Genomic DNA, 22144 nt, shown 5'->3' on the forward strand with positions numbered 1-22144 from the left:
AATCATTCTAGCGGATAAGATTGGAGGAATTTACTGTCATGGAGACAGTTAAAAAGTTTTAAATCAATGCAATAATTGGTGGATTAAGATATATAATGTATTCCAAATCTTGAAAAAGTAATTTTAATTATAACCATTTTGAAAAGATAGGTATTTTATTTTTTTGTAAGACCATGTATTTTTATTAACAAGTATTTATATTTTTTCAGATAAATTATTACAAATATACTTCATCATTATTATCATCATCATCATTATTCCCTCTTCTACTGCTGTGCGGTGTGAGGATTCCGCTTATATGTGGTTACATTGACCGCTTATATCTGTACCAAATGTCTCTCTCTAGAACCAAATCTCTTCTCCTACTCTAATCTAATCCACGCTTTCTGAATGACTCCCTTTACTGTCTTCCCAAGAGATGCGAGCCTTCCTCTGGGTCTTTGCCTTTCCATGCAGGAAGTCTTCCTGGCGCTTATATCTGGATCCATTCTAAAATGTCCAAACCATCTTAGTCTCTGCTCCTCCAGAATGGTTTCAGCCGGCCTGACGTCGAGATTAACCCGTATCCTATCTCTCCGTGTCTTTCTATTTTTCGGAAATACCTTATTTCTATGGCTTGTAACTGAATCCTGTGTTTTGAGGTGAGGGTCCACGATTCTGAAGAGTAACATAGAATAGGAAGGAAGATCGATTTATAGAAGGCTAGTTTGGTCTGCCTGGTCACCTCTCTTCTTCCGTGGGAGATCCCTTCTGACCATACTGAACATTTTTTCTGCCGCTCCGATTCTTTGGGTCATTTCCTCATCAATGTAACCAGCTTCATTGAGATAAGCTCATAGATATTTAAAGCTCTCGACCTGCTCTAATCTCTGCCCTCAAACCCATTGTACCCTCATTATCCTTCGGGGTTTATTTCCAATTCTCATGCACTTTCCAGGAATAATCTTCATATTTATTGTGAATAATTCTTCTTGGAGAATGCAGATAGTCCTGCATAGACCAAAGAACCATAGTCGAAGTTGGGGAGACGAGAGAATACTAGGAAATGACGGGTGTTCTGAGAAATGGATCGAAGGAATCTTAGGGATTGTTTGAGTACAGTAATGGTTTGTCATTCCAGGAGAGGTGTTGGTCGAAGGTGACTCCAAGGTTTTTTATTATAGGATAGAAGTGAATTGGTTGGCTGTTGAGGAAGAGTAGGTGATAGTAAGGGAGGGAATGAAGAAGGTGTTTGGAGTCAATAAGAATGGCCTTGGTTCTATCAGCATTCAAGTTCAAATCGTTGTTTAACGCCCATGCGTTAATGCTATCAATATCTTCTTGTATCTTTTGACTGGCCTCAAGCATCTCGGAAGGGTGGAAGGATATATAAATTTGGATATAGGTGGTATTGTGTGTGGGGAATGGAATCAGGAAGTATCATTAGGATAAATGGAAAAAGGGTTGGTGAAAGTGAGGACTACTAAGGAACACCACAGAAGGGAATGAAGATTTGAAATGGAAAGTTATAGAAGTTTATTCGTTAACTGTTTCAAAAGCTTTCGAAAAATCAAACAGAACTAAAATTGATGTTTGATGATTTTCTGTAGAGGATTGAAGGTCTTGGAATATTTTCAGTAAACCAGATTGTTTTGAAAGTTGAGAGAGAAAATTAGATTGGAACGGATTAAGAAGAGCCTTTCGCTCGAGAAAATTAATAAATTGGGTGTGGACTAATTTTTCTAATGGCTTGGCCAAATTAGATAAAGTAGATATTGGCCGAATGTAGGAAACTGAAGAAGGAGAAGGTACTTTGGTCAATGGCCGGACCAGTACTTTCTTCTAGGCTTTGGGAAACATGGAATTTTGAAAGTAGGAGTTATTAATTTTCAGAAAGGCACTCTTTCTTTATATTATGTTAGATGTCTCGGTCATTGACAGCTAGACGAGGTGGTCAGCGAAGGCCAATAGGGAAAATTTGGTAGCATGCAGGTTTCTGTGCTCTTGCTGGAATTTCCTCATTATTCTGGTTCTGATCACATTCCTCATCTATTTACAGAGACTCATCACCGCCAATGTTGTTCGATCTATACCCCACTCAGACAGTGCCTATTTCGTAATCCGAAAATAAATATTCACTTTCATCCCGTACAGATAGAAATTTATATTCTAAACATCTGCGGAAAGCACTAACACATGAATGTTTGTCAGATTTGAGAAAATATGATTGGTATAAATTAGAAATTATTGATAACAATATAAGTAATATTAATGATAAAAAATTTTTATACTTAATGTGTAAAATATCCTGTTTCAAGACTTAATTTTTTTTATTATAGTAAGTATAATTCTTCTTTTATACGGTCACCCCGTACAAAACATACGTTTTCTCTGAAATGTGATCAGAAAGTTTATTAGATTTGCCACTGGTCAATATGTCAATTAAAAAAATGTCAAGAACATTTTGATTTCTATTGTTATTTAAATTAGAGTAAATTATATCAAACTAAATTATACTAAATTTTATTACACCTAATTTTGTAAAACTAAATTTTAATTTTTCTGAGCTATTTGCAAGGATTTTCATCTCTTACAATCTTGGATATTACAAGTCTTGGACTCAGCGTGATCCAAACTATAAATGAAATTCTAAATAGACATACTGCAGGTAAATAAATTAAATAGTGAAAAATTCCATATTATCAAGCTTTTATTGCAAATTGATGTAGAATATTAACGAATTCTGTATGAAATCGTTATATTCTGGGAAGCGGAAAAAGCCCACAAATTTAATGATTCTCAGAAGGACGTGGAACTAAAAGTTCGATGATCAATATCATGACACTTTTTCAGGGAAAATATTAATTATTAAAATGGATTCTGGTAAACCACAACATTATGGCTTTTATCGATATGTCCAAGTAAGTTTTAGTCATTTTAGCCTTGAAAGTGGATTTATGGTTACATATCTATGAATAAAATTTTATCAATGGCCCATTACGATCTTCCAGAATAATTAGATGATTCCAGCCTAATAATTTATGGGCCAGAAAAGGAAATCTTGTTAAAGGTATTTAAAGGTGAACAGTTAAGTTTTACTGTACCAGTATCAACAAATATTTCGAATTTAAATTTCGGCTTTTACTTTTAAAACAAAATGGTCAATTTATCGACTATGCACATTTTATCCACTTTTAAAAATATATACAAAAAAGCATTTATGTCAAAAAATGTATAATTACAATTGAAAAAACAAAGTGCTAAGTCGAAAAAATCCTTCCAGTTTCTACAAAAGCAAACTTTAATAGCGAAAAATGGATATTTTGAGCATTAGTCGATTTGAAAAGTCAAAATATAATTTTTAAAATATTATTGTTGATCTATATACTTAATAATATTGTCCTATTTCTGTGGGCCTTCCTCTTATTAAAGTTAATTTTTTTAACATTTTTAAAGATAATGTTTGTCTTACAAGGATTAATGAGTTAAAATACTACTTCTTTTAAACACTACCACATTTTTTGTGTTTCCAATACACAACAGTTCGAGCTGTTACATCGTACGTTAGTTGGTTGAAAAATATTATAAGAAGAAGATTCGATGCCACCTCACACCTGGTGTATCTAAAGAAAGGGTGCATTTTGGGGCCTCAGGTACCCTGCAACGATGACCATATATAAAGGTGTGATCTTGGGAAATCTGAGGTACGAATCCCCGGCGTGGAGCCGAAACCTCACGCAGACACAGAAGATAAGACTCGCCACCATACAGAGATTGGCTCTGCTGAAGGTGACGAAGACATTCAGAACGGTGTCACATTAGGCGGTGCAGGTGCTGGCCGCAGCGATGCCCCTGTACCTCATCCTCAGGGAGGATGTCCTTAAATATGAAGTAAAGAGGTAGGGACTAGAAGCGCTACCGGAGGAGCTCCGAGAGAGGATGAGTGAGACTCCAAACTTATGGAAGAAAATGCTGCGGGAGAACTCAGGAGAATACAGGAGTGGAATGGACGGTGGGTAGCAAGCCAGAAGGGCGCTACTTTGAGAAAATACCGTCCTTTCTAGATTGAAGGCTAAATGGGTCCTCCCAGACTATTGGGTCTCATAGATCCTGACAGGACACGGGGGGTTACGGGGAAAGCTGCAGAGCTTTGGAAAGAACATCGACCCCCGGTGCCCCACGTGCGGGGTTCCTGAAACCGCAGAACACGGAATAGTAGATTGCTCCGCCATGGAAGGACACCAACCTGGCTGACAAGAATGACTGGGACTTTCGCCCTCGCCGAGTCGGAGTTTCCCTGTTTGATAGAAGAAGAGAATTATCCCTTCTTCAGGGAGTCCCTTTACGGGTGGAAGGAGGTGGTGGGGCCCACTCATTTCACGATGGGAAGGGCTTGACCGCCCAACATCGGCGAGCCACCAGAAGATGAGGAAGCTGACCCATACTGAGACCAGGAGGGCTGGACCAGCCTGGCAACTGCAGGAGGCACCCAGTCGGATGCGCACCAGGAGGATCTACCGAGCGGATGCAGTGGACAAGGTACAGCTCCATCAGCAAGGCACTAAACCTAGCGCTGGGCTGCACTAAAGTAAAAAAAAATAATAATTGAATAATTAATAAAAGAATAAAAAAAAAATTGGTGATCTTTGGGAGCTGTGGCATGCGCATACCCCAGCGCACTACCCCATTGCTCTCGCACCCCATATGCCAGAAATGGGTTGAAATGAGTATGGGAGGGGGAATAAAAAAAAAAAAAAGGTTGAAATATATTAAAAGTTAACATAAAAATGTATATTTTTACGAGTTGCACAAATTTTAGAGCTCATGGAGGTCCGGAAGTAATAAATTAATTCTATTATTTTTTCATTTAAATCGTATAATTTCTGCAATATTGTGAAGAAATATTTCCGAAAGATAGACCATCATTTTTTTATATTTGTATTTTTTTTTAAATAACGTTCATTTTTTATTCGCCCTAAATATACTTGGGAGATTCATTAATTTGAACTAATAATTATAATAATAATTATACATAGTTTTCATTAAAGTAATAAAAAGTTGAGGTGTAATAACGGACTTTTTTTCTCCTCTTATGTTTTTGAACTATTATACGAGTGGTAAAGTAGCACCATAGAGAATTCCACGCACAAAAGCGTTATATTTAAGGGAAAAAATGAATGAGTTCTAGAATATAACTTTGTGGTAATAAAATACTAATGCCACCATCATACGTATGATGTTTCCTCACAATACTTCAAATAAAAAACTATACAGCCCACTGATTGAAAATTGAATTACGATTATATATCAATATTTCTTGAGATAAACTTTTTCTTTTCATTTATTCTTGAAAAAAAAGTTATTTGGATTATGTTTTCAAGATGATACAATCATAATTGGTAAACCATATGCTCTAGGAAACTACAAGTGAATCTAAGACACATTATAAAGTCTCGGTCTCTTAACATTCCGCTGTTGAGGCAATTTTTCTAGGATCATGCATCATTAACATTATACTTTTGAGAAGTTTCCAGCTTCTGTTTTGCGAAAGCATCGAACAAATAAACAGCGGGTTCTTCGTATCGCTTAATATTTCCGTAATCGAAACAGTAGGGTAACAGGAAAGAGATCATGTTATAAAGAAAAAAGGTTCTTGAAGCGGTGGCGGCCATACTAAGTAATGTCTGGAAAAAATAAATTATTTCACTATTACTGGTTTTTTTTTCTGTTCGCTATTTTCTATCCGTCTCCTACTGAAGCGTTGTCTCAAGCATTCAGTCAGGTGTGTCCTGCTCCTAGAAATCTGGGCTCTGCACTCAGCGAAGTTGATTTAGGTCTTTGAGTTTCTTATCTGCAGCCTTGATATAGGCTCAGGGAGGTACCTTATTGTGAAAATATATGAATCAACATCCTTCAGCTAAACTAATTAAAATAAAAATAAATTACTTCTCACTTTAGTATCTCAACACATAGCATTTTGCTTCTTTAGCTATTTCTGACATACGGGATGTGGGGAAGTGTTATGTTTAGAGTTCCACCCAGTTCTAACTATGGTTGGGGTCAAATTTATATTTCGTGAGACTGCCACAGAAATAAATGTCGAACCCCTAGACCGGATTCAAACCGGCGCCGGAGCAGTAACGAGTAACGAGCCTGTTAAAGTTGACGCTTTAAATCGTTCGGCTACATAAAGGCGGCCTCTCCAATTTCCAAGCTATCATATGGTCATAACTCACCTTTCATTCGAAATTTCTCCAACAGTTTCTTCTCAGAAATGAGTTAACCATTACCTCCATATCATTCATACTAGTGTGTCTTAATGTTTCCTCTTAAAAGTCATTTTTCTAGCATATCAATATATACAGTCTATCATCGAGACTAATTTTTTTTTTTATTTAATGTAATTACAACTGTAAAAAATAATAAATACAATAAGTAAATTGGATGAATGTTTCAAACACTTAAAATCTTGGAGAAACCACCCATTGGTGGTACTTCAAGTATTAATTTAAATTAGAAAGGTCCCGCAGCCATCTTCTCTTCAGATGACTCGGAGGATTATCAGGGATTGTTAGGGATGAGAGATTAAGAACTGATGGGTTAGGTTGGGTAAGGGGTTTGGAGTGAAAAGACGCATATCTGTTTTGAGCTAAATATGCAACGAATGGGATGTAAAAGTCCTTGTGGATGAGTTTATTTGTAACGTAATAAGGAGCATCAAAGATTTTACGCAGGATTTTGGATTGTAACGATTGGATGCGGGAGGAATTTGATTGTTTGGTAGAGCCCCAGAGCTCAATTCCATATGTCCAAATTGGTCTGATTATCATAGTTTATAACAATTTTTTGTGGTGAATGGGAAGTATAAGGCGTTTGTCAAGTAGGGTTGTAGCAATCGAAATCAACGAGCAATTAATTGTCGTTTCAGTTTTGTAAATGAATTCCAAGTAAGTCTCTTGCCAAGATGGAGTCCTAAGTATCGAATCGGTTTAACAGGTGTTAGTGGTGTATCTAGAAAGGATATTGTAGGACAGGAGGGTAGAGGTTTACGACGAAGAGTAAAGGTGATCTGGTTGGATTTGTCAGGATTTATTTTGATTCTCCAGTTTCGACACCATTCTTCACTGGAAGTTATGTATCTCTGCAAAGTTTGTGATGCATTAGTAGGGTCGTTGTTTACACGCAAAATACATGTGTCATCAGCGTATGTTGTTAGCAAGACTAATTGAATTACAAATTTGTTTATTGCTTATAATGGTTTATAGTTTTTTTCAGTTATTTCTTATTGAAATTCATCGGAAGTTGTAACTGCTGGTTATTCTGTAAAAAAAATTAATGATAAACTCTCCAATATGTGTCCTATTAAAAAAAAAAGAAGAAATTAACCTCATGATTCTAGTGAATTCTGGAAAAGTAAGAAAAATGGTATACGTACCCTAATAATTTATCGGGCAAACGAGACAAGTCTAGGGTGATCCATTAATGTATACACAAATACAAACATATATACCTTTATTCTTAACAGATTTTCAAACAGAAAATTTGTATAGTTAAAATTTTCGCTGTTAAGAGGTATCACAGTTTAAACCACGATTAATTAAGTATACCTTAAATACGAAACAAATCTACACATTAAAATCTGCTAAAAAATGTTGAAAAAGTTTTCTTGATTCACGTTCTGAAGGCTACTCAAGGATCACCTTCGTCTTAACACCCTCTTGAGATTGCCTTTATTTTTCTTCTTTCAGGTGACACCACAGTCACATACTCCAGGATGCTGTTGAATACGGAATGAGTGAATTATTGATCACTTCCTTGTCTTCAGGGTATTCACTTTATGCTTTGTTGCGCAATTTTAAAATAAATTCCTGGAAGTACCACGTTCCGAAGTGTCAATATTTCCGAATAAAATCAATCGCTGAATCACCCTTTGCCTACAAAAAAATAAACATCCAACAATTCACCGTTGATATTAGCCTTGTAAAACATAAAAAGTAGTTTTCGCATCTCTAGTCTCAGTGAAAACTAAACGTAATTATCCTACAGTAATAGCAATCAATTTTGTTATCAGATAAAAAAAATATTTATGGAATAATGATGGAAGTGATAAACACACATAAAAAATAAATTTTTAAAAAATTAACTGGTTCAATAATGATTTTCATAACTATCAAGATGGTAGAGGGTGCGGTCAAAATAAAACACAAATAAGTTGATGTAACTTATTTAATCGTGCCAACGTTTCGACTAGCCTTCATCTGGGCTAAGAACAGAACATGATAACAACCAATGAATATAGAAAATAAAAAAGAAAATATAAACAGAATGACATAAAGTGAATAATTTTACAGAATGGAATAATAAAATGAAGTGATGAGAGAAATGGAAAATAAAATGTCATTATATCATTCTGTTTATATTTTTTTTAATATTTTCTATATTCATTGGTTGTTATCTTAGCTCTGATGAAGGCTAGTAGTACGTTAGTAAGATTAAATAAGTTACATCAACTTAATTGTGTTTTATTTTGACCGCACCCCCAACCAACCATCTTCTCCTCGAATAATGATTTTCTAAATACCGAATATAGAAACTTTAACTTAGAATTGGCTTTAAGATTTGACCAAACACTAACAAATGAGTTTTTACTTGCTGTTTTACTTTGCTGTGTTCTTCACAGACCGTTTCCCGAATTATCTTTCCATATTTAAACTTAATTAATCAGCTAATTTTTTACATAGATGATAAATATCTTAACTTAAATATATAATATTATATTTTTTCTATTCCTTATATTTGTATAAAAAATTAAAAATGAATCATTCTATTACGGGAAAAAACTTTTGAATTTGATGTATAAAAAATTAAAAATGATCCATATTTTTTTTTATTTTTAGTACTTTAGCTATACTAATTATTTAGCTATATATTATAATAATAAATTAATGAACTTTTTTACTCGACCATGAAAAAAATGTTGTGTTGGAATGAGAAGAAACGTTTTAATATTTGAAAATTTAAAACCTAATTTCGAAACCAAATTTTGAAGTTAGTTAACTGCGAAACCCAATTTTGAAGTTCATTAACTCCTTTGGATCGAAATTCAAGTCATTAAAAGTAATTTATATGGAAAGAAGAAGTAAAAATATGAACCAGAGGTGTTATGTTGTTTACAATGTCGCTACACAGAAAAGGGTAGGGCTTAATACCGAGCCCTAGGGAAGGAAGGAATAGTTCAAAACTATTTGATCCAAATCTTACCTTAAATTTTCCGCTGGATAAAATGTTTGGTTAAAGGATAGCATGTTAACGTTTAAATTCCTCGTTTCAATCTCCTTTTGGAATACCTTTTTTATTTAATAAAAAATTCAAAGTAAATTTTATTTGTTTTCTAATAATTTATTCATTGGAAAATGAAATTTAATCAGTTATTAATAATTTGGTCTGCATTATTTAAAACTCTACTAATTTGCTCTTATCTAATTACCAAACTAATCTGGTTGACTATTTTTTATATTACTTTTCAAGGCACTGAAGCTATATATGTATGGGCGATAGCTATGAGGATTGTGGCTTTATAGTGAAGAAAAGGCTTATTAAAAACAAAATCTGGTGCCCAGCCCACAAATGTTACTTCCTTACGTACGTCTCCATGTTTTGTGTAGATTAGTAGCTCGTATGTAACTAACTCTCTCTAGTAACTTTCGATAAAAAAATATCAAAGATATTTAAGATAATATTAAAGACCGTTAAATTTTACGTTGACATCCCGAGTTTAATCGAAATTGGTAGAGCCGTTATCGAGACACACCCAGACTATTTTGCAAGACTAAGTTATTTGGACGAAGGGAACCTCAAAACGTATATTTCCGTCTAAAATTCGAATTCGAAATTGTCTACAATCACGATACTTTTCCTTAAAATATATTCTAAACATAGACAAGTGAAAGAAAACAATACATAATAATAAAATTAAATTTTTTTTCATAGTTTAGAAATTTCAATTTTAAGTTTAATCATTTCCACTAGTAAACTGTATTGAAATTAAAACAAATAATAGGTCAGGAAAACCTATATACTCTAAAAAATCAAATGACTTATTTGTCAACTTTTTGGTGTCACTCTGATATAATTTTTCGTTGTTCGACTATAAAATATTGAAAAAAAAATTAAATATTATGGGAGTGAAATCAATATTAATGTTTTATATATTTTTTCAATATTGGACTTTTACAATGGAACAAGAAAAAAAATCTCACCTTAAAATTTGAGGTTCTATTTACCAGCAATATATTTCTTTCCTATTCAAACACAATTTTTTAAATCCCGATTACCTTTATAAATTTGCGTAACTCTTTTAGTATTACCAATAGTTTCTAAAGGTTCTAAAATTAATTTTTTTTTTTTAAGTCTTAGATTATTTGAGAAGAGGTGACCCCTTCCACTTCTGAAGGTGAGGTCCTCTCTGTGCTATTGACTTCTAACCTTGGTTTTTTTTTTTTAATGAATTAAATCTTAAGGGACAGAACAAAGCACATTTATCATTTGATCCAATGTGTCGGATTTACACATTCGAGTTTTGTAATTTTTTTTGGTCTTATTTGAATAACCTCCAAAATGCAAAATTCAAGACAACGTAAATCAAATGTCGCAACTGACTTCACAATCCCACGTCAGATGTGACACAGTAACCTGGCTACCATCATCACCACTAATTCGACACGTGTTGGCCAGCTTTGGATATAAAAAAAAATTGATCGTGTAAAGTTACATTTTAATCACAATAAATCTTTTGCTCATTTTGGACGAAGCCAAGAATCGAGGATCAGTTTAGCGAACTAAGACGTGAGCAAAAGACTGCGGCACCTCTTGGACCCACCACGAACTCCCGCTGCACATGAAGCGGCGATAGTCAGCGCGCCAGAGATAATCTGATTCCCAAACAATTATCTCCTCTAACATGCCCTTTCAGGCATTAAATTTAGTTCTATAAGAAATATTATCTTCGCTAAAAAATAAAAAATGTCTCAACTTATTAAATGAAAATTTTGTGGCTTCTGAGATAGCACACAATGATTGCTGTCCTATTCTTCTCTATCTTTATTTAAGTCGCTAGAGAACTTTTTGTGTTTGAATCATCCACCTAAATTCGAAAATTTCTATATTGAAAACTGATATGTAAGACACATTAAAAAACTATAAATCCATTTTAATAAATTCACGAAATTTCTAAACGTAAACTTTGTGTTTAAAATATTTTTTCAGGTTTGCGCTTGCGTCCTACACTTATTTCTTAAGTTAAATTAAAAAAATAAAAGAAAAGAAGAATATAACGACTTGAATATATTTAAATAAAATAAAGTTTATGTTTAGAAATTATACATCCACTTATAAATTTATAAAAATGCATTTATTTTTTTTAAATATCTGTTTCCGAATTTTTGTGAATAATTCACACACAAGAAGTTTCCTAACGACTTAAATAGAGATTGATACCATGAGGCAAACATTGAATTAATTTATAAATAACCATCAACTCGAATCAATGTGCATTGTTCTGTTTATTTAGATATGAATAATTTTTCAAGACAACAATAAATACAAAAAAAAATTGATCCCGATAAAATGTGAACGCCACCTTTATGTTTTTTCAATAGATTTTTGTAAGATTCACAGTGAGAGAAGTGTTATAATATATATATATATTTTTTTTTTTAATGACTTAAGAAATAAGTATGAAACGTATATGCAAAATTGAAAAAGATATTTAAAACAAAATTTGTGTTCGGAAATTTCATGAATTTAAGAAAATGCATTTATAGCTTTTAATATGCCTGCTGATCGGATTTTTTTCTAATTTAGGTAGATAATTCACACGCATAATGAAATTTTTTCTTTTGTTTATAATTTTCTTTTACATACCTGATTCGAAATTGAAATTTTTGAATTTAGGTCTTGGGTTCAGTCATCTAGTTCATTTAAATATGATATTTTTTTGAAGTACTAATTAGATCTAAAAGGTTTCCGAACATTTATTAAATGAATAAGACTCTCTGCACACAAAGCTACTAGAAAGGATGTAAACCAGTCCGTAACCCGGGTTACTGACCAGTTACAGACTCAGTACTGACACGAGGCTACTCATATGCAATCAAAATCTCGTTCGTTCAGTGTCGTCATGTATATCGATCGTGAAATGTCTTCGGAAGACTCGAGCGATGATAGAACCATCATGTAGTATTATTATCTCAGGAGGAGGAGAAGAATAGTAAGAAGGTTTTGGGCACACCCATACCTTGAAAACAATGTTCAGAAGTGGGTATTCGTTGCTGCTTAACAGGTTTTACGACGTTCCCGACCTCTACCCTTGCCTTCTCCATTTAATTCTTCTTTGAGTAGCCAGGAAGGTGAAAATTATATAAAATGGGATGTTTTTCAACCTCCCCCATCAGCAACAGGTCTGTCTTTTAGCCATTCATTTTCAAGAAACTAGAAACGGTTACCATTCGGCGACCCGACATGCGAGTCACCAGGGAACTAGTTACAAACGGGCTTCTGTGAATCATAGGCGAGTCCACAAACAGTAGCATCGTGTGCGGTGTCCCATTCTGCACCATCGTATTACATAGGGATTGACTCAAAGAAAACTAGTATTTTGCGCCACTGATGAGTTTCTTTTCAATACCTCCGTGTGCAAACGGCCTAAGAAACAAATGATCTCTCAATATCAATAACTTTTTTTAAGCCAAACCTCTTGAACAACAATCAACGCTAAGTCTGTGACTCAGCAAGAAAGAGATAAGGGTGATAAATGCGAAACGAGAAAAAAAAAAAAGAAGCAAATATGACTATCTCAAAAATTATTTATGCTAAAATAAGAGTCAACATGTCAACGGTCTCTTAATTATTAATATTTACTAACGCTAGCGGAAACACTAAAACATTTACATCGGGCAATAACTTCGTTACACATGTGTACGAACCATGAATACATTGCACGCGCTGAGTCACAGTTTATATCACTACAGGTAGACAAGATTTTTAATTTGGAATACTGCGGAGTATTGGAAGATAGGTAATATAAATTTAAATTAAGCTAAGATTTATTTGTATATTAATGATACAAGATAAGGTGTTATGTTTAATAAATAAATATTTTTTTATTTATTGCTAATTACAACTGTGCATTCATTTTTATACATCTAGTAAATTTAATTTTAGTTTGTAATGGAGTGATATAGACGTGTAGAGACTAGCCATTGGCAGAACTCTAATGACATTTTTACATTAGCAGGTCACATGGACATCTTAATTTCAGGCGCCTCGGGAGATTCTCAGGAATGGAACTTACTCTACACAATTATTTTACAATAATAAATTATAATAACAATAAATTATTAAATAATTATTTTTTAATATTAAAGTTCAAACGAAGAAAATTGTAGTATTATAATTTAGTTTTAATTATGAAATTAAACTTCACAATTTAATAGGTATGAAACATTTATTTTAACTTAAATCTTTTATCGTTACTCGTTCATTTCAACAAAAATTGTAAGGTCAACTCATTTGGTAAAAAAAAAAATTTTGATCAAAAGGTGAAAAATTATTAATAAGTTAAGAATCAATGAAAAATAATATATCTACTAAAATACCTATCTTCACAAAATGACTCAGAAATTTCATAATTATTTTTCCTATTTTTGGAATTTTCATATAATTTTTACATTCAAATATTGTACTTAAATTATATTTACTATTTACATATTTTTATATAAAATACTATTAACAATTTACTGTATGCCTTATCTTATAATAATTTACATGATTACTCCTATCAATTAATTCATTATCCAAACTCAATTTAATAAAATAAATATATTTTGTTTATTTTTAACTATAAGTATATTATTAAATATAAATATTAAAAAACCATAATTATTTTTTTATTATTTATTTTTGAGAAAGAAATTAATTCCAATTAGTTTCGTTTATCTCTCATTTAAATTTGTGTTCATGTGGCATTGACCTATTAAGTTTTTAATTAATTGTCGGAGCATGACAACGATGAAACACGATGAAAATTAATTTTTTATAATTATTTAAATATTCTACAATTCTTTTAAAATGTTTCATATTCTATAATTATATAGGTTAGGACGTTGAAAGTATTGGGTGAGACAAATACAATAAATATAATCATAGTGATACAAATGAGTGTTTTGCTCAATATATTAATTGAATTCAAAATTGTCACATTTGTTATTCAGCTAGTAAGTATGCCCATCAAATTATTGACTGGAGATGTTGTCAACCTGTAATAATTGAGGAAATTTATAAAATACAATTATTTTTAGAAAACCTAACACTTAGAACTGTCAGAATTGAAGTTTTTTTTTTTTTTAAATAAGAGTTGACTACTTTTTTTGTGGTATGTATGTAATGAACCCTTCAAATGACAGTAGCTTTACAACTAATGTGTTTGTCTATTATTTATTTCAATGTTGAAAAAAAAATTAAGGAAGAGGTCAGAATCGTAAAATTACTTAAACAATACAACGTATACTTATATAAACGAACTGATTTAATGAACCAGATTTTTTTTCTTTTAAACTAAATTTTAATTTAAAAATTAATCATCATCCTGGTAGTTTATTTCACTTAATTTTGAAGATAGGTCACAAACTCCGAGTACTCATTGAATTGTAAAAAGATACTGAGAAAGGTCACTGATAGATTAAACAAATAATTCCAGGGCAATGAAACTGTCAGAATTCCTTAAGTTAGCAACGGGCGAGGGAATTCTCGAATAAGGGTAGGTGAGCAATGGAGGAATAAATTTCTCGCCCGAAGTGAAAGTTCGTTAGATTCTCCGTAACAACTGGGATCTCCGTATTCGTAGAAGTGCCCGAATCCTGAGAGAACGACCCCTGCTTCCAGGAAGGTAATGAATGTAAACTTGTTCGATCAATAGAACATCGGAACTAAGAGAAAGAGTTTTGTCTAAATTTTAACGCAAGTCGACAGAAACAGATCTTTATAATAATTAAATAACAAGATTTAATTATAGTTATTATTTAAATAAAATTGGAGTTTAATATTATTTTTATCTTATTCTTATCTCATTCTTACAGAAGAAGAACCCAACCCTCCCACCATGGTTACAACAGGTTAGCTATCTATCAAATAATTCTCTTCGTATGTCAAAAATTGCAAGTATGAGGTATTATTTATCATAATTTTTTAAACAATCGTATATTTTAAAAAAAAAACAAGAACTCATTACAAAGACGGTAATGGTGACTCATATCATGTTATTTCTGACACCAATTTTGATTCAGGACACCCCATTCTACTATACAAGTGTCATCGAGAGGTTGATGTCATATCTTCCGCATAGGGAGGCGGAATGTACTGCACGGGAGTCTTCCTCGATGTTGACAAGCTTTTGATCGAGTCTGGCATCCAGATCTGCACTAGAAAACTTCATCAATTCCTCCCCCTACACATTTCCCTTTAATCCGCTCCTACCTACCTGATAGAACCTTTAAAGTAAATTATAACCTAGCCTACTCATCTCTCTTTTCTCAGTTAGCCAGTGTTCCTCAAGGTAGTATCTTAGGTCCCATTCTTTATACGACTCATACAGATGACATCCCAACCCACCCTAACACAGTCCTAATAACATACGCTGATGACAAATGTGTACTGTCTGTAAACAACGACCCTACTAATGCATCACAAAATTTACAGATACACAAAACATCCATTTGAGAATGATGTCAAAACTGGAGAATCAAAATAAATCCTGACAAATCCCATCAGATCACCTTTACTCTCCGTCGTAAACCTTTACCCTCCTGTCCTACAGTATTTTTTTTAAATACTTCGCTAACGCCTGTTGAATCGATTCGATACTCCATCTTGACAAGAGACTTACTTGGAATCCATCTACAAAACTGAAACGACAAGAAACTGCTCGTAGATTTCGATTGCTACAACACCTTCTTGACAAACGCTCTAAACTAACTACCCATATTTTTACCTGTGTATATACATTTATTTCCTTTGTATATATTTAATTTGTTGTTTTAAAATTTCTAGGAGGTCAGAAAAAAAACAAAAAAAAACTACCCATTCACTACAAAAAAATATTATACACTACAATAATCAGACCAATTTGGATATATGAAATTGAGCTCTGGGGCTCTAATAAACCATCACATTCCTCCCGCATTCAATCCTTACAATCCAAAATCCTTGATTCTCCTTATTACGTTACAAATAAACTCATCCACAAAGACCTTAACATCGCATTCGTTGCAGATTTGGCACAAAACAGATTTACGTCTTTTCATTCCAAACTCCTTACCCATCCTAACCCGTTTTTATTCTCTCATCCTCAACAATCCTTGATAATTCTCCGAGGCATCTGAAAAAAAGATGGCCACTGGTCCTTCTCTAATTTAAATTAGTGCTAGAAGTACCACCAATGGGTGGTTCCTTACCAAGATTTACAAATGTAAATGAAACATTCTACGTATTTACTTATAGTATACAACTTATTATTTTGCACAGTTGTAAATGACATTAAATAAATAAATAAAAAGATTGTAATGCTGCCATCTCTTCTTTTAGAAATAAACTAAAAATGTCCTCTTTAGTCTTCATTTTGGTCCGACCCACGTTATGTTTTTGTCAATTATTCACAAGTTATAAGCTCAAACATTTACTTAAGCACAGAAATAGTTCTTATTAATAGTACTATACAATATTTGTAATGCGTTACCATTAATAATAGATAACTACGTAGAGAAAAGATATAATAATAAATAGTGATACTACGGCCCATTATATTGAACATTTCATAATTATGTATTTATTCCTAAAAATAATTGGCCAAATCAAAAGTAAACGTTAAAGACAAGGATATAATTGTGTTCTTATAAATAACCAAATAATTTGTAAAAATTAAATATCATTTCCACAGCGCCCTGTCATCATTGAAAGTAAATAGTTGGAAATTACTGATGCAGTATCAATCCGAAGAGCTAGTTCGTTCAAACGCACTAAATTTTGGAATTAGAAATCTGATTTTAAAAATTATTTTTGAGTTAGATAGGCCATTTATTGGAAGGATTTCTACAGGTCAAAGCAAAAATCATGCATTATTTTTTTTTTGTTTCTACACATAAATTTTGGATGTAAGCAATCATATGCACGTATGTACTCCTTATCGGTATGAAGCAGGCGTGTAAATAACAAATTTGAAACCAGTGAATACGGAATATGAAAATCATTGAAAGATTTTTAATTAATGAAGAATCCTTTTTTACGTTGCGAATACGGTGATTGCCACCATTTTTTAGTTTCCGCATTTTATCAGATTTTTTTTTTTAAATGGATGATTAATAAACGCTTTCTAAAAATTAATATACAATTACTATAATATGATATAAATTTGCTAATCCTATTTAAAATTATGATTTTTTGAGTAGAGAAAGGAATTAGAGATGATCCTAACACAAATCAACATGGCATTCTAGTTTCGTTAAGGTTTAGAAAAACAAAAATCTACACAGTGCAATCAGGTTCTTGGAAGATTTGGTCTAATCTAACTAAGATTGTTTAAACATATGAACATTTTTATATTTCTGTTGTCAAGATTAACACTTATGTCTTCATTGTAATGAATCACTCAGATTTATTCTGCTGTCAGAGGGCGCCTTATGCTGACTCACATAAAGCAACCTGATAAAAAGCCACCGATTAGGAAAATTAGAGAGTTTCATAAATATTTTGGTGAACATCAAAATTTCATGTAGTTATGGAATCGTTTTTCTATATCTTTTCCATTATCAGTTTGCAATATTCTCTGTTATAATTGTATACCTATCTAATAACCAATATCACATATTCAGTAACATATTATTAATTATTATTATTTATGTTAAGGTATCTAAAATTATCCTTATATATTTCAATTTAATAACATTATAACTAATCTCAATATATATCAATTATAAAATAACCTGAAGACTCCCTATAACTTTAATAGAATACAAATCGAGAGACGCATTCGAATGCATTAAAAAAAAAGAATATATTTTACATTAATAATTCATTATTTTTATAACTATATTGATTTCTTCTAGGATATTTGATAGATAGATATTATTGATAGATATTACAATCTGCCACACAGTTGTGGGCAATAGGTAATATTGATAAATGATCTCATACATACTAAAATAAAAAAAAAAAAAAAAAAAAAACTCACTTAAAATATATACAAACAAAAGAATAGACAAGATGAACATAATCAGACTATCTGTAACTAGGATATTAACAAATGAAAACTAACTGTTGAATAATATCTGCAATACTAACTATAGGATATTAATGAGGCATTTATTTTTGTATTTTTTGGTTAGGTCAGAATAATACACAAATAAGTAAACATTTTTTATTTGTGCCAACGTTTCGAAACCATGAGGTAATAACCTTAATTCAGAGAAATTAAAAGTATATCTAAACAAACTAGGAAATATATATTATTTCATCAAATTTAACATTTATAATTTCTTGTTATATATATTTTCTACTTTTTTATATGTATTTTTATCATTTTTTTTTCTGAATTAAGATAGCAATCTCCTTTGTTGTTTTCATCCCTGACGAAGATCTAAAATCCAAGCCGAAACGTTGGAACAAATAAAATTGAAAAAAAGCATGTATAGGTGAGTTCATATGTGAAAAAATAAAAAAGAGAGGGGGGTATATGAATGTAAAAAAATACAGTAATTATGGATTTAAGAAATGATATGTTACAAGCAAATAAATTAAAATGTAATGTTAATTAAATTTTATGAAATGTAAAAAAATTATTTTTAACGATAAGATGATAACAGAGTCCTAACCTTGTTGAAGGTAGGTTCTGTTATAAATGATGTCTGTAAGTGGAAAAAGAGAAGATTATTTATGTGAAAAAGTTTTAGATTTAAAATATAAAAAGTTATGTAAGTAAATAATCAATTTTAAAACATTATTGGGAACTGTTATGATATAATCTTAATATTTATTTACTTTAAAGATGTGACATGTGCAATCAGCCTGCAGAAAAGATTTTAAAGAACATGACATCAATATTTAATGTATAGCCTAAATATTAGTATGTTGTTAAGGAAACAATGTAATTAATATAAAAAAAAAAAAGTATAGGCTGTCTCCTTGAATATGGCCTAAGGGCCGAAACGTTGGAGAATTTCTGAAAATAAAAGTTGTGAGTTTATGTGGATCAAAATTATGTGTGTTAATAATGAAATAAACCATTCTCAAACAATCATTATAATAAATCAACTAAGAAAATTTTGACATTTAAGATAATAACATACAAAAAAAGTAAATTATGCTAGGGTTAAAATCATGTAAACATAAGTTTTTTACATGAAAGAAATATATATACATACATGAAAGATAATAAAATTATATATATACGTAAAAAGAAAATTATATTCAAATAAAAGAACAGAAGTAATAAAATAGTATTAATATAAAATAAACAATGATAAAAATATTAAAAAAATACCTAAACTATAAGGTTAAAAAGTACAGGAGACGCAATAACAAGTAAAAACAGAAAAGTAGATTTGAGAGAACAAAATTTAAAAAACTATAAAACAGATAAATTATAGAACAAGTAAGTTGAGATTAAATAATGGTCGAGAGGGGATAAATAAAAGTAAAATTAATAATAATAATAAATGAGTAAAGAAGAAATCAAGACCCCACATCTATCCAAGTTGATTGCATCAGGGACTTTGATAGAACATTGGAAGTGTTCAAGAGTGAAGAGGGAGCTGACAGTTAACGGTTTTATTTCTATGTCAAATATACAGGAAAGGAATATGAAAATTGAAAAATAATACAAGAAAGAAATATATAAATATGATAATAATAATAACTATAAGGATTTTATAATTTAGGAAAAACTAAATATAAATTAAATGATAAAATACGTAACTAATAATAAATGGTTTAAATAAATATTTAAATAGAGTTTGATTTATTTCGTACATCAATGATCAACCTCACCTAAGTAACATTTTATATTTTCGAGTGAGGTTTTTTTTACAACATTTTATATTTCCGGACCAAAGATTTAACCTTTTAACATCACTTATATTTCATAAATTTTAGTTATCTGCGTATTATTACTGACCGCAGCGCGGACATCTTCACCTCATATTGAATCTTAAATAGAAAACTTAAAACCACCCAGATAGTAATAGAGATTATTATATGAAATATTAAAATACTTACCAGTAAGGGTTGAAGCAAGTTTTTGATTTGTCAAAATAAAATATGATCTAAAATAAATCGTTAGATTATTCTTAAATCTGAACTGTTCATATGCAACCTATATAAACAACGTGGGAGGAAGCTATCGATTCAGACCCACTCCCACTTTGAGCCATACTCTTCTACAGAATTTTATCTATAAAAACAACAATTATTTATTTAAGTATTAAATTGTGATCTTAGTTAGTGTTTGTAGTGTCCTTTTTTTATACAGTGTTTACATTTAATTCATAAGGTACTTTAGCAATACTTCAGTGTTATTCTTGAGAGAGGTTTTAAAATATTTTTCTCTGCTTTCTAACTCGAATAACAGTATTTACATTCTCCAATGTTTTTCCAACATCCACTTTAAATGCTATTAACTGGTCTAAATAATTATATTAAGCATCATAACCCGGAGTGTTTGATTTATTTCGTACATCGATGATCAACCTCACCTAAGTAACATTTTATATTTTTGAGTGAATCAAGACCTAGATTTGACTTTTTATATCACTTATATTTCAAATATATTTTTGACATTTTAAATTTTTTTAGGCCATGATTCACCCTTATTAATTTAATTATATGGGTGTATTTACAACTATAGTTGAGTTCTGTAGTTCATTAGGCAGAACGTATAATCTTAAGTATGTCAATTATTTATTGAAGCGTCACTGACATCGCAGCCATCTGGTTCTCATCAGTTGGAGATTGAGACTCAAATTGTAATGACAAATTTTTATAGAATATGGAGCTCTCAAACAATCTTTACGTTTTTTTCGAATTTACATACCGTTTGATCGAAAATCTTTAAAAATAGTAAAAAAAAAATTTTTGATTTACGCATTCGAAAAAAAAGATCCAAATAAAAATTAAAACATATGTTTTCTCAGAGAATCTTGGATTGAAAATATCTCTTTTATGGAGCTGGAGAAAAACTGGAATAGGTGAAAAAGTCAATTTCACAGCTTAAAGAAACTGCAATCAAGATTTATATCGAATTCTCAAAGCTCTCGAAAGAAAGGGGGTGTCAATCGAGTCGTGAACACTCTGTGCAGGTATAAATATAATCAGAATGAATTTTTATTTACTTCATTTTCTTCATTAACTTGTTTACTTACTTTTTTTTTTTAATTTAATTATTTTTTGTAATGAGGAAAGTATATAATATTACTTGATTTTTTTTCTGTAAGATGTGAGTATTTTAGTAATGAATACTATCTGCTTTCATAGCTCTTGCTCGCATTATTTTTCAATAAATAGATTTTCTCTATATCTCAAAAAAAAATCTATGTGACTTAGTATTTGAACATCAGACACTCAGTCGTAAAACATGGTATCTGACACTGTAAATTAGGTCTTTAGGTAGTCTTAGAGCTGATTCCATTTGAAAAAAAAAATTGAACTTTAATGGGATAATATTGTTATTAAATCATTGTAATCGACTCCGGGTCCAATGTAAAGGATATTAATTAACAAACATTTTAACGATGAAGAAGTTTTCACTTTTTCCCTTACTGTGTGCTACGACCGGATGACTCATATTTTATTCAATATTACTTCCTCAATTGATGTGTCGTATTTTTCTTTCCCTTTTACAGTATTTTTCTGTTCTAAAATCATCTCTGGACCTCGTATTCTCCTCACAGAGTACAACCACGAATTTCTGGCCCATGAATATTAACCATAGTAACAACGAAAAGACAACACTCATCTTTTCTTGGAGGGAATCCCCGTATGATATCGGAATTCCACAAAAGGTTCATTGGCTTTCCGTGTAATTAGGAAGTGTCTATGGTGTGAAATAAGAATAGCTAAATTA

Source organism: Halyomorpha halys, unplaced genomic scaffold (assembly GCF_000696795.3).
Source record: "Halyomorpha halys isolate HHAL.00 unplaced genomic scaffold, Hhal_1.1 Scaffold854.1, whole genome shotgun sequence".
NCBI classification, from domain to species: domain Eukaryota; kingdom Metazoa; phylum Arthropoda; class Insecta; order Hemiptera; family Pentatomidae; genus Halyomorpha; species Halyomorpha halys.